The sequence below is a fragment of the Mya arenaria genome, chromosome 10, assembly GCF_026914265.1.
Source record: "Mya arenaria isolate MELC-2E11 chromosome 10, ASM2691426v1".
Lineage (NCBI taxonomy): Eukaryota > Metazoa > Mollusca > Bivalvia > Myida > Myidae > Mya > Mya arenaria.
The window spans coordinates 34,287,722-34,299,774 of NC_069131.1; the positions used below are offsets into that span (position 1 = coordinate 34,287,722).

Here is a 12,053-nt window from a genome sequence, read left to right on the forward strand (position 1 = left end):
ATTTTGGGCAGATGAAAATATCCAGGTTCACAAGTTCACACCCTGAATAATATATCTATGAAGTTTCAAGTCTGTAATATGAACACTTTAGAGTTATCCGAGACACAAACTTTTCGGGGCAGACGTACGTACGGACAGAAGGACAATGGCAAATCTATATGCCCCCCTCTTTAAGTGGTGGGGGCATAAAAATTGGTTGGCCTAGGTCAAGCAGAACTTATTATTTTGAAATTGGACCAGCAGTTTTAGAGAAGAAGATTTCAAAGTTTACTTTATAGCCATATAAGAAAAACTGGCCTAGCCCCTGGAGGGCATGTTTTTTGACATATCAAAATTCTTTGAACAACAGTCTATACGAATGAAGCTCAGAGTTTACCAGACAGTCGGTCTGGTAAACTCGCATGCTTTACCAGACCGGACCAATTTTTACCAGACCAAAATATAATGTAAGATTATATACGGTACACCAGAATTCTATACATGTAATACTTTGAATCAAAAAATTGTTTTTTTTATCATATATTCATTCTAAATGGCTCTCTTGTTAAAGAGAGAACTGTTTCAACAATAGACAATTAGGTCAAGTTACTAAAACAGAAATAATTTCGCAAGCTCTCAATTTTCTATAAAAGAAAATTTAGCTCATTAGATTCACCTTCTTCTGATGATTTATTCAGGCAGGACAATTCCTTGCTGACATCTAAATCATTATTATAAATGGATCTACATCTGTATATGATTACTCAGAATAATATGTTCCAAATAATGTGTAAAACTGTGTGAAGTATTTTCAGATTGGTTCAACTGGAGACATTTCATTTTTGGTCTGTTCTTTATGACATTAGTGATAGAGCTTGTTTGAAATTTGAAACTTCATGAAAGTAACCATGTCCTTGAAACTTCTTCTACACACATACACACTATTTCATCGTTTCACTTTTCATTAATTTACTTAGACTTATTAGTACTAAATACTATGAACACTATGTTTATATTATAAAAAAGCCTTATTTCAGTTTTCTGCAGGCTATGCAATGTCGATTTTGATTTTAACTAAAGCGATCATGCATTCTTAGTTTTCTGCAGGCTATGCAATGTCGATTTTGTATTTAACTAAAGCGATCATGCATTCTTATTCTCTATTATGGTTACAGATAAAAGTCCAAATAAATTGATCCGAAATTAAGCAAATTTTGGCTACTTTCGGAAAATCCCAACATAGTCAAACTCCAAGTGAAACCGTCTCCATGAGTGACATTAAAAATCTAGTGTATACTCTATTCCTCTCATGTGGACGTAGAGAACTCAACTTTATTTGGAGTTTCAATTGACCATGAATCGCTGGTCGTAATGCGAAATAGATTCTGTTTCCGATATTTCTTTTGGACAGACTAGACTAGACATTTAATTTTAGAACAAAGACAAGGACTAATTCACAGACCACGCCGCGTTCTGTAAAACATGTCATATGAATATAGTTTACATCGTACTCGGTCCCGCGAGACAATTAGAGTGTATTAGATGTTGCCTGTGTCTAAAAATACGACACTCTACTCTTTCGCGAGAACTGGCTGAAAACTAGAAAGAATTCAAATTGAATCTATATAGCTGTAAAAGGAAAACTGGCCACACCCCTGGAGGTCATGTTTTTTTAACATATCAAAATTCTTTGAACAACTTTGGTAAAGGTCCACCAAAGGATCATTTCTGTGCAATTATTTTGAAATTGGACCAGCAGTTTTGGAGAAGATTTTTTTTTAAAAAGTGAACATACAACGTACGAGACTGATCACAATACCTCACCTGAGCATAATGAGGTGAGCTAAAAAGGGGGAATAGTTCAGTCAAAATTCAATCAAGAGTTATGGGACTCGTCCAACTAGATAATGAAATGACCTCGAATAAGTGTGTGAAGTTTAATGGCAATAGCATATATGGTTTCTTAGAATAAGCCTTGCATGCAAAACTTTTAAGTCCAAAAAGGGGGAATACTTCAGTCAAATCCTATCTAGAGTTATGGAACTTGTCCAACTAGGTAATGTGATGACCTTGGATAAGTGTGTGAAGTTTCAGGGCAATAGCATACATGGTTTCTTAGAAAAGGCCTTGCATGCAAAACTTTAACCAAACTTTCTAGGTGCAAAAGCGGGGATTAATTCACTCAAAATCCAATCTAGAGTTATGGGACTTGTCCAATTTGGTAATGTGATGACCTGGGATAAGTGTGTTAAATTTTAGGGTTCATGTTTTTTAAAAAAGGCCTTGCATGCAAAACTTTAACCAAGCTGGCAAAGCCGACGCAAGGGTGACTAATAGCTCTCCATATTCTGCCAATAGTCGAGTTTAAAAGAATTATACTAACTAGAGCTGGGTACAGCAAAGAACAAAATACCACACTATACCATGTTTTTCACCAAATACTGTGATACGTACCACACAAACTATGACAGACTGACCTATTTTCTTATATGATCTATCCAACCCTACTTTTTTTTAACACAAAATGGCTAAACAAATATCACTAAAATTACTTGCCTTTATGCTGAGAATTTGCCACATTTTCTTGAACTTGATCAAAACTGTTTCAGTTTCGTTTACGGCATCGTATTCTTTGTAATTGGATTCAAAAGGACAGCGACCGCAGAATACACATGCCCTTTTAAAAAACCTGTCCTATTCAAACATATATTGTTAGTGTGTATTGAATCTTAACACAGTTCTACAATTAAGAACAATTAGAGGACATGTCACACAAATTCTGGTACAATCACATATATGAGGACGTAGAAACAATTTATATTAACACCGGTTTAGCTGAAACTGATTGGTCGAGATACTTTTTAATGTCTCGATCTGATTGGTCTATCTATACACTTTTAAGCACTTCTTGTCACGTGATAACCGGTAAATTGTGTATAGAAGGTGTGTGCGTGATTGGTATCTGACATTTCGAGGACATTTTAAAACATGAATGAAATTCATATAGTCCTCGAATTGAAGTGATTTATGGAACACATTGTGAGGACCATGCCAAAAGTCCTCGGAAGTAAAAAAAGTCCTCGAAGTGTTGGTGTGCGGTCAAGTTTAAGTCCTCTCACGTCAGCGAGTACAAGGACACACACACACACACACACAAACACACACACATACTATGCAAAAATGTAAGAATATTGTCCAAAATGGATGAAGCTTTTGACAAAGAAATACTTCATTTATGGCATAAGATTACGTTTTGAAATATATATATATATACATAAAATGAACATGATGCATTTTGAAGGAGATATGATATACGTTTTTCAAGTATTTTCGAATACAATGAAAGTAAATCTAATTTGCTTTCAGCGAATTTTCGATTACATATCAAGCACAATTAGATATGACAAAGTTCATGAAAACATTCCTGAGACAGCCTGGACATTTGGCGAACGAAAAAAGGAAATCATTTTAAGTGTATCTCTTGTCCTGACATTCAAATATATTTTATAAAATGGATGCAGTATCATGCACATGTTTCTTACGTATGCCGGGTTTTCATTTCCTTGTTTAGAGATGGTAGACAAGTCAGTTGTTTTTTGCATCTTATGTACATCTGTAACTTGAAGAGTCTCATACTTCAGATCGTTGAGTTCAACCTCACGAAGATTAGAATCCACTGTGTCATAAGTGTTGGCTAAAAAATTAAAACAAACATTAGTATCGAGTACATCTGTATACATGTAATTCAATATAAGTCAATTTTTTCACTGTAAAGAAAATAGTGTATTAAAGAATATTGATTTCTGTGTACCATATGAAGACATCTTTATTCTATAAAATATATACATGTAGTGATATTGTCTTAAGTGTTAAGAGCAGTTTAAAAATCTGGACTGTGGAATGCGGTGTAAATCATTTTTTTAATTCCAGAAATGTTTATAAGTATTAACGAATTATTATACAACTGTTTTACAAAAAGGCGGAGCACATACACCCCGATAATTGTGGATGTATATCGTTAGGGAAATTTACTACTAGTATTACAAATGGACGACTTTTGCTAATATTAAAAAAAATAGACAGCCCTCAGCTGGGTTTAGAAAGAGGTACTGTACAAATGATAACACGTTCATTTTGATATGATTGATAAACAGTTAAAAAAAGAGGCGCTTGATCAATCTGAGGATCAAATATCGCCCTAGTAGGTAGTATATTAATCTAAGCATCCATAACATGTTTATCTTACTGAACACAACATCACAAATTGCTGTTGACAACTAAGCACTGTTTACTTACTAGACGTTAAAATAAAGGAAATAATTCTAAAATAACAGAAATTGTGTAAAAACACCATTCTTTAAAGTTGTTTTTCATTAATGTATATATTCTTTTACTTCTTTGTTTCTATTGCTAAATATTTAAACATGATATTTGATGCATATTTATCACGACATGTTTGACTGTTAAATATTAAATTTGAAATAAAGTTTGTTATCACCATTTAGCTGTTATTGTGTAAAATTTATATGTCCATAATGACTGCTACTGTCGTTGGCCTTCATCGAATAGAATACTTGAATAAGTTAAAAAATAAAGGTATTGAATGTGTGTATGTTCGATTTTGACGTCCTTGTACAATAATCAATTGTGTACACGAAGATGGTAGGCTAAAACAGGTAATTCTAAAATGCAAATAAATCAAAATGATAAAATGTTGTTGAACTACTCACCATCATGAAATGAATTGTTGGTATGTAAATCATCATGTTCCATGTTTGACCTTCGCCTAAAATGAATCATTAGCCAACATTTGCTTACTCGAAGTCAATATAGTTCGCTTTATACATCTGGGCTTGGTACATTAAAAAAATATCAGACACCGTAGGATGCTTTTGGAAAAAAAACTAATTCAAAGCAGAATTGATATTGTTATTAACAAACTAGCGTGCTTTGCAGGATGGGACTTCATGTCTGTAGATTACCAGGTTAGAATAAGAGACTGAAAATAAAATACACGTTAGTGACGTCATTTTGTATGCATGTCATTTTGGATCTAATTAAAGCATAAATGTGAGATATCGGTTGTTAAGGGAAAATCACTATATGCGATACGGTTTGATAAGAATGCTAGTCAGCGTAGCATATCACCGTCAATAAATTGTGAAAGTGCCAATAAGTATCACCTAAATCATTAATGAAAGTTTCAAAAATGTAGTTTCTTACATTCAGGAGCATATGGAAACATACTAAACGTTAGTGAGCTTGTCCAGGTCATGGTAAAAATCATTGGAACAAAGAGCATTTTCGATGAGACATCTGAAAAGCAAATTACTGGATCATGTTGATGAACATATACCAAAAGGTACTCTTGAAGAAAATGAAGTCAAGGTGAGTCTGAGAAGAACAATTTCCAAAATTGCTGACACGCATGATGAATATGGGTCCGATGACGCTGTCAAGTTGGCTTCCATTGGTCAGACTATCATCCAAGCATGTCGCCCCAGGAATTTTCTTGCCCCTTACAGCTAGGCCTAGTGGTTCAATACATCATAGGTTTGGATCAAGGTACTTGGTTGATCTTCTAAACAAGGTGGGATTGTCTGCATCGTACGCTAAGCTCCAGCAATTTAAAGCATGTGCTGAAGCAGGTTTGAACACTGACTTGCTTGATATTTTTTCATGGACAACTGTTACAATTTGTTGCTGACAATTGTGACCATAATGCATGCACATAAGATAGTCATGGTAAAACAAATGAATGTGCATTTTAGATTGTACAAGCCCTGGATCAGCTGTAAAGATGCCAATACCAAAAAAAAATCCTAGTAAAATATTGTAGAGCTTGGCAAGATAAGCATTAAGTATGTTACTGGCACACATTCTTTCACACATGACCTACAGTCAATCTTACTTATTTGTTAATGAACTACAGACAAAAGATTACACTTTCGATTTATTTTCAAAAATGATCTGGTCTTTGAATACAAGCAGGCCAAGCTGGTCAGGTTTTATCTGTCTTTTCTAAGAAACAGAAGAAGAGTATCCGGAAAAAACAGGGATAGCATGCTTATGATAAACTTGAACCAAAGTGATGAGGCATGTATTAACCAAACTGCACTTTGGCTGTTTAAAGTCATCAAAGTATGTACTTACTCCAGTGTGATCACCTTTGATCAGTCACTGTTCCAGAAGGTCAATTCAATATTTCATATTGCAGAAGGTCAGATCCTTTGAACTAAGTAGTTCTCAGATTTGGTATTTTCACACTGAGATAAATTATTCTAGGAGCATCGGGCATATTATATCTGATTCTTTATTGCAAGAGTGTATACACCCAATGCAGTAACGTACATGATGATCGTATGACTTATTTCCCGTGCGCTAAGGTGACATTGCTTCTTAGATACAGCTCTTCATGCTATGTTGTTTACAAAAATCTTGAATATTGACATGACTATCATGGAAGAGGAATTTGATTCGCAGGCTGGTCAAATATAAAAAAACAGATGAAGACGCAGATTTTTAATAATTACTATGTACCAACGAGAGAGACTTACATGGACATTTATCAGAACAGTATGAAAAATACAAAAAGTGAGATCACTACCAACTATATAACAAAGAATGACACTTTCCAAATAGTAGCTGCTGAACTCAAAGTAGAAAAACAGAGACTTTCCCACAACAGAACTGCATGACTTTCGTTCCAGTAAATTGAGATGATATCCATACCAAGACAATTAATTAGGACTGTGTTGGTGACCAGGATGAACATCGTAATGTTTGGAGAAAGATAAATTATTTTTTTTGCTGCTTTTAAACACATCTTCATTAAAAGGCAGCTTCCATATATTTACAAAATATGTTGAATTTAGAGCAAGACCACCCTGATGTTCACAAATAGTTTATCATGGGGAACCACATATTATACGACAGTGAACGGTAAATGGCTTGTCTTTCGACATACTTTTTCCTAGAATAGATATATATGCGGTCACTAACAACACAGAAAGTGTAACAGGAGGCCGTGGAACTTTCTAGTGTGCCTTCCTCCCTATTTAACAACACCGGTCTCCCACGACATTGATGAGACAGCCTTTGAATGGGATCAGCAAGGAATCACACATTATTCGAGAAGACACGGACTTACTTGTACTTCTTTGATATCATGTACAAACTTACCGTTGCAGTTGTAAATGAAATTGCGATAACAAAATAGTTGTAGGACACATGGTATGGAATATTTCTGATATGTGAATCATATCATAGTGTTGAATGCTCCAATTCTCCAACTTTCCAACTGTAGCTGAATAAGATGGGGTAGGATTTGTTTGAACTCGCAAAATTGAACATTGCTGTTTTTGTTTCTTTATATAAATATATATATTTATGTTTACAATTCCTATTCGATTAAGACAATTAATTATCTTTAATTGTTATATATATTGTTTAACTGATTGATGGAAGGGATGTCAAAAGTTGTTGAGATGTGAATTTAAACTCCACTATACAACATTTGCCAGAATTCAAAAAATGTCCTTAAGTATAAAATGTTCTCATTGTTATAATAATGAAATATGGTTATCAAATAAAATGGTGCGTATCGTATAAATGTAAATTTACATTATACTGGACAATACTTAAGAAATTAAATAAATTTGAATTTTACTTAAGTGGATTAATTTTACTTACTCCTCAATCAATTTTGATTTTGCAAGTTCGCAAACCAAAATGGAACAATATTGCCAATTTTTGACTTTGACGATATTTTTATTAAAACGAAAACAATGTTTTAAGTTATCCCATAAACATGCATGATCTGAGTTTGTAGAATTTTATCGGTAAGTAAGTTCAAAGGTTTTTCATTTCTTCAAATTTCCTATTATTTTTAAGTGTATCTTTTCACACTCTAAAGTAGACCTTTTCGTCTTACAGAAAGAACACAAATTATTACTTTGCTATTTCTTGATACTTCGATGCTATCTTGAATTTCACTGAATAGCATATTGGTAAATGATTGATAAAACAGGGCATTTCATAGATTAAAACATCAGAAGAAACTGTATACATTGTTTTGTTTTTTCATCTGAATTAATCATAATTTCTCTTTTTATAACACACTATACACCGATATAATAGCGTGCTCATTTTAATAATTGTAACTGTAACGAACCTTTTACGAAACCAACACATTCCAAGGATTGCAATGATTACAAGCACCACCAAACCACCACATTCAAGATATGCTGACAATGTTGTCTGTTTTTTCACTTTCACTTGTATTTTCAATATCTGCTGAAAAAGATTTTAATATTAATATACATTTTTTCATCTAATTCCATTCAACAAACCAGATTATAAGCAATGCTTTCACATTCTAAAATATATCCACTCCAAATGACTAATTTTTTTATTGACATGTAACTCATTTGTTATCAATTATTGCAGTATATTGTTATATGTACAACAGAGGCAAACGAATGCATACGCTTTTAAAAAGAAAGCACATAAACGTTCGTTTGAATTATTTAGCAGTAGACCAAATAAACAAAACACATGTATTGAACAGCATTACTGGTAAACCATTTTTCGATAATAACATTACAAATTATTTCCACTAAAAGCAGTTGATTAATTGCGTAGGAATCGAATATCATACAATATACATCAAAATCAATTATAAAGCAGCGGGATAATATGAACAATAACTAATAATTTATCTCGAGGACAAAATTTCTCTTAAATTGTATCAAAAAGCTTTGCAAAAGAAACACAATTTCAAAGATGGCACAAGCAACAATCAACGTCAGTTGCAAAATAAGATGTATTTGTACATTTGCTGCAATATAATTGACACACATACCTGTTATATGTGTACAGAGTTTCTGTATGTTTGAAAATCCAGGTTTACACTCGGAACATGACCCGTTTTGGTCACATGATTTACATAACTGCGGGCAAGATATGTTACAGTATCCTCCGAAAAACCCACCACTGCATGACAAACACGACCCACTCTCTTTATTGCAAGTACTTTTCTGACACCCACCAGGACCGTGTATTTGACAGGATTTTCCAAAATATCCGTCATGGCATGATGTGCAATTATAATCGTTTTCGCATGATTAACATGTATCAGGACATCTTTTCTCACACGTTTGACCATAATGTCCGGGTACACAAACATCACAATAGCCTGTTGATGGTGTTGCAACAAAACTATTGCTTATGCATATGCAATGTTCTGATTTGTTATCACACTTGGCATTTACGCAGCCTTTCCCACATCTGAGTTGGCATTGATCACCATACCTTCCGGATTGACAAAATGTACAGTTATATTCCCCAGTGCATGACAGACAATTACTATTACATTGTTCATTGCACATGTCTCCAAAGTATTTATCGGCATATGTGTCACATTTTTTTCCCCTGCCCAACCGGATTTGCATGTGCATGCCCCGTCAATCTGATTGCACCCGTCAGAGCAGCCTAAAGAACACCTCTGTGTGCAGCCGTTACCATAGTACCCCACCAAACACTGGTCACATGTCTCGCCTGTATAATAAGCATTGCACTGACAAGAACCTGTCGTTGAATCACAATTACCGTGTACGCAGTGATCGATACACTTATACAGACATGTACTTCCAAATCGACCATCCGTACACGAAGTGCACTGTGTAGGACTGGTGCACGATGTACAGTAATTTACACCACATTGAGTTTCGCAAGTGGTTCCATAATATCCATTTTCACATACAGTACATCCAGTCTCTTTATTACAATTAGCACAATGGTCTCCACAATATTTTTCACATTTAGGCCCAAAATACCCCGTATTACATTCTGTGCAGCCTCCCCATCGGAAACACGTTTTACAATGATATCCACATTCATTGTTGCAACTCTTTCCCCAGTATCCATTCACACAAGAACTACACTGACCATCTTGTCTTTGACATCTTTCACAATTAGGTGCACATGACGATCCACACTCATTGTCATAAAAACCATTCTTACACTCAGAGTAGTTGAAGCCATCATTCCGTGCACATTTTTTACAGTTGATATACTGGCATTCTATATAACACCTATCACCCCGCTATCCATCTAGGCATCCATAATTGCAGTAACCATTATAATTGCATGTTTGTGCACCGGGCACACGGCAACCACAGTTCTGACACTCACTTGGAATGCCTGTGCAAAATAAAGAAACACAAAACAAAGGAAGATCAAACATTTTTAATATTAAGATAATCCTTAACGTTAAAAATGTATTGTTTGCATTGGACGTCTGTGACATTCATTTTAATATGTGTGCACGGGTAGAATATATTCAGCCAGCCTAGGAACAGTTACATCAGAAGTTATGCTTGAATGAATATTTGGTTGTTAAATTTTATTCCAAACCCGATTTCTTTAACCGTAAAGGTCACGTAACATAGACAGACAAATTTATATATTCATTATACTTTTAAATAGAGCGTGTATTGTAAAACACTTGTGAAAAAAGAAACAGGTTTAAAGCAGTAAATTGCATAACTGTGTCTAGTTTAGAAAGCTTGTACATGAAATTGTGTTCCTCTTATATTGATTTGTATTCTGTTTTTTTAAAAAAACAAATTAACATATTTATGTGATTTATATTTGTTCTCTGTTCAATAAAGTTTTTGGTATTTCAAAAAAAATAAAAAAATAAAAAAATAAATATATATATATATATATCTGATAATTCATCCGCTGATTAATAAAAAAACCCACATATATACGTACTATGAACTTACACATATATCAGACAAAGAACCATCACAATGTAGCATATCCCCATGATTTAGGTATATATAAAACACAATTACTTTATGGTCATGTTTTTAACTTCATTGCGATTTTATAAAAAAATCATTATCTAAATATATTTAAAACCAATCTAACCCAGACAAGATCTAAATGTTTTGCTGACGGATAAGGAAGTGATTACAGATACGTGCATACCTGTGTACACACACAAAAAGATAAGCTTAAGTGGTGAATTGGTATTCATTAACCCTCTTATCTAGTAATATTTGATAAATATTTAAACATGTGTAATGGAAATGAATTTGATGCGACAATGTCGTTTAGCCATTTATAAGTTCATTCTAACAATCAATTGTTTAAGTTGTTTAAGTCAAAGTGTAAACAAACCACTTACTGAGCCAGCCGCTATTCATACTTACCGTTTAACATGATTAAAATCATAAACGGTTGCCAACTGATTGAGTGAAAAATATATATCGGAAGACTTGAATAATAAAGCCTTCTCATAGGGATAGATATAATGTTGACCACTCATATGGGAAAAAATGGCTTTTTATAGAAATTAAATACAATTACTTGGATTGACGATGGTATAAAATATTATCATTATAATTATGGAAATAGTCTTGGTTTATTTCGAAGGTTTAAAGGTGTCTTACTTTAATAATAAAAATAGAGCAGGATAATTTATAAGTTCAGAATAATTGTTTTGGGTAAATTGTATAAACAGAAATGTAGTATGGTTGGAAAAATAGAAACGTGTCCATAACGAAGATTATTTGTAACGTATAGTTACATGAAAACATAGGCATAGGAGAACGATAAATCAACCTTAGATCATGATAAACCACGAAGATTTACTTCTCTTTGCTGAAACCGTCACGAACGTCAGGATGATACGGATAAAAATGGGGCATTCACAATAAAACAAAACGAGTATGAGATGAATTTCAATTTTGTTCCTTAACCGTTGAAAGCTTAAATGCCTAGATTATTTATTTGTAATAGTCACTTAAGTATGATTTAATTCGATATCAAACTTACAACACATTCACCTAAATGATATGTACCAAACTATTTATTATTATGGCATTGAACCGAGGATGTCTTTTGGTCTGTAAAGCAACATTTTTGTCATGAGTAAATTATGTTTATTAGGCAAAAGAGAAAGGACACTCTTGTTGAAAACGAAATCTTGTAATTATCACAAAATCAAAAGTGACATGACAATACAGGCATGCGAAAACTGGTTTAGATAAGACGAGATGCAG

General features: G+C 33.6%; 1 long non-coding RNA gene across 1 annotated transcript; it reads right to left on the reverse strand.

Moving 5' to 3' along the window:
• Positions 1-3,536: 3,536 nt before the first annotated feature.
• LOC128205316 (uncharacterized) lies at positions 3,537-8,274 on the reverse strand. The gene is made up of 3 exons (XR_008256214.1): positions 8,153-8,274; positions 4,710-4,765; positions 3,537-3,673 (listed from the first exon to the last, which is right to left on the reverse strand). It is a non-coding gene; the product is annotated as an uncharacterized LOC128205316 (long non-coding RNA).
• Between the last annotated feature and the right edge of the window lie 3,779 nt (positions 8,275-12,053).